Genomic DNA, 2,807 nt, shown 5'->3' on the forward strand with positions numbered 1-2,807 from the left:
CCTAGAGGATACAGGGGTTCCATTTAGTACCATGGGGTATAGACGGGTCCAGTAGGAGACATGGGCACTTTAAGAATTTGATAGTGTGGGCTGGCTCCTCCCTCTATGCCCCTCCTACCAGACTCGGTTTAGAAAATGTGCCCGGAGGAGCCGGTCACGCTGAAGGAAGCTCCTAAAGAGTTTTCTGCATTTATTTTATATGTTTGTTATTTTCAGGCAGGGCTGGGTCGCACCAGCCTGCCTACTTCGTGGGACTTAGGGTGGGGAACGGCCCAACCTCTTGAAGGGTTAATGGTCCCGTACCACGCTGACAGGACACTGAGCTCCTGAGGGAACTATTTGCAAGCCCCACTATGGCGAGCGTACATTCCCGCAGCACGCCACCACCCTTAACAGAGCCAGAAGAATGAAGAGTGGGAAGTACTAAGCCGGCGTCCTGACTAGTGGGGTGCCGGCCATTATGGTGGCATGATGGTACGGAGACGCACGGCTTCTAACCGGTGCTGAATGCATCTCCAGACACAGTACGCAACTGCATCTCAGTACACCATACACAGTACCCACACTGGCAAAAACAGCCTTAAAACGGTTTTCTCTCCATTTAAAGCACTAGATTACCTCAGCCAGTATAAAAAAGCGGGAAGACTGCGTGCCATTGAAGGGACGGGGCTTCACTATGAGAGGGTCCAGCAGCTCATCAGCGCCATTTTCCCTCTGCAGTGGACACAGACGCTAACTGACAGGGACGCGCAGCTCCTCCGGAGAGACTCCAGATTACCTCAGCGGTACCAGGGGGTCATTGCAGCATACCCTCCAACATTTTACACAGGAAAATCGGTACAAATTCGAAAAAGGGGCGTGGCCGCGGGTAAAGGGGGCGTGGTCACGCCCCTTTTCCTATACTTTTAATGGAAGTTTGGAGAGCCAAAAATCGGTACAGACCATGAAAAAAAGGTACTGTACCTATTAAAAAGGTACAGTTGGAGGGTATGTTGCAGGGTGAACCAATTATTAGTGTACTAAGACCCCTATTAGGGTACTTAGTCTGCAACCCGGCTAAGCTTGGCATTAGCGATAAGGGCGCGGTGGGAGTTGGCTCCAAATAACTCTGTGTCTCCCTGAAGGGCTCTTTGTGGGTTAATTGTGCTTAACCTTTTTGTGTGTGTGTGTGTGTGTGTGTGTGTGTGTGTGTGTGTGTGTGTGTGTGTGCTGTCACATTTACATTATGTCAGGCAAAGAATGTGTTTCTTGTACAGCAGAGTGTTCCTCTTCACCAGGGGGGCTCACTACTGGGTACTCAGGGCTGAACCAGAGTGGGTTCATTCTCTGACAGGAATGATCTCCAATATTTCTTCGAAATTATCCCACAATGAGAAAAAGATGCAATACTTAATACAGACTGTGAATGAGTTTATGAACAGACTCAGTCCCCAAACCAGCATCTCCATCCCCTCCCATTTGTCCGCAAAAATGATCTCTGGCCCATATCCTGCAGTCTGACGCTGACGGGTCAGACATGGAGGAGGGGGAGGTGGATTTGGAGGAGAGGGGGTATGCTACTCTGTCACAGGGAATAGAGGCTATCAGAGATGTTCTGCAAATTCCTGATAAGGTGTCAGAGGAGTGTGAGGAATCTTATTTTAATGTAAAAAATAAATCCTCAGTCACTTTTCCTGTGTCAAAGGAATTAAATACCCTGTTTAAAGAACAGTGGGTTAATCCTGATAAGAAATTTAAAATCCCTAAAAGGTTACTCTCATCTTTTCCTTTTCCTCTGAAGGATAGGAAAAAATAGGAAAATCTACCGATAGTGGACGCATCAGTCTCTAGGCTGTCACGAAAAATTGTATTGCCTGTCCCTGATGCAGCCTCCCTAAAAGACATGGCTGAAATCATTGTTCACAGCTGCTGGGGTGGCCCAGAGACACACTATTGCATGTGCGTGGATCACAAAAGCCATTGCTAAATGGTCAGGTAACCTAATTGAAGGGTTAGATTACTTGTCAAGGGGGGGTGGTATTCATGTGACCGCCGGTCAGCTGACCGACAGTCACATGACCTCCTCCACCAGCCCGACGGGTCACTGTCCCGATGGTCGGCATGCCGACCAACAGGGACTATTTCCACTCGTGGGTGTCCACGACACCCATAGAGTGGGAATAGAACCCGTGGCGACCGCAGGTCGCCACCGAGCCCGCAGCGTGGCGAGCGCAGCGAGCCCGCAAGGGGCTTGCTGCACTCGCCCCTCCCCGCCGGGATCCCGGCGTCGGTATACTGCCGGAATCCCGGCGTCGGTAAGCTGACCGGCGGTCAGGAGACCGCCGGTCAGCCGTACTACACCCGTCTAGGGGGGATGTTGTTTTACTTCTGTAGCATATACAGGACTCTGCAAACTTTATGGTGGAAGCCATAAAAGAGATAGGCTTGCTTAATGCACGCACCACCGCTATGGCAGTGTCAGCACGCAGGGGCTTGTGGCTATGTCAGTGGACTGCTGATGCGGACTCCAGGAAAGGCGTGGAAGGCCTACCATTCACAGGACAGGCCTTGTTTGGAGATGAACTAGACAAATGGATCTCCAAAGCTACTGCGGGTAAGTCTACATATCTTCCTTCCGCAGCTCCCCCAGCCAGTAAAGTTTATTCAGCTTCAAATTTACAGTCCTTTCGGAATGCCAAGTTTAAAGGCAAATCCAGAGGTTCTTCTATGGCCTCCAGAGGCGCAAGAGGTAAACCACGCAACCTAGCAACTGCAGGTGCTCAGGAACAGAGCTCAGGCTCTGCTTCCGCAAAGCCTTCAGCATGACG

This window comes from Pseudophryne corroboree, chromosome 6 (assembly GCF_028390025.1).
Source record: "Pseudophryne corroboree isolate aPseCor3 chromosome 6, aPseCor3.hap2, whole genome shotgun sequence".
Taxonomy (NCBI): Eukaryota; Metazoa; Chordata; class Amphibia; order Anura; family Myobatrachidae; genus Pseudophryne; species Pseudophryne corroboree.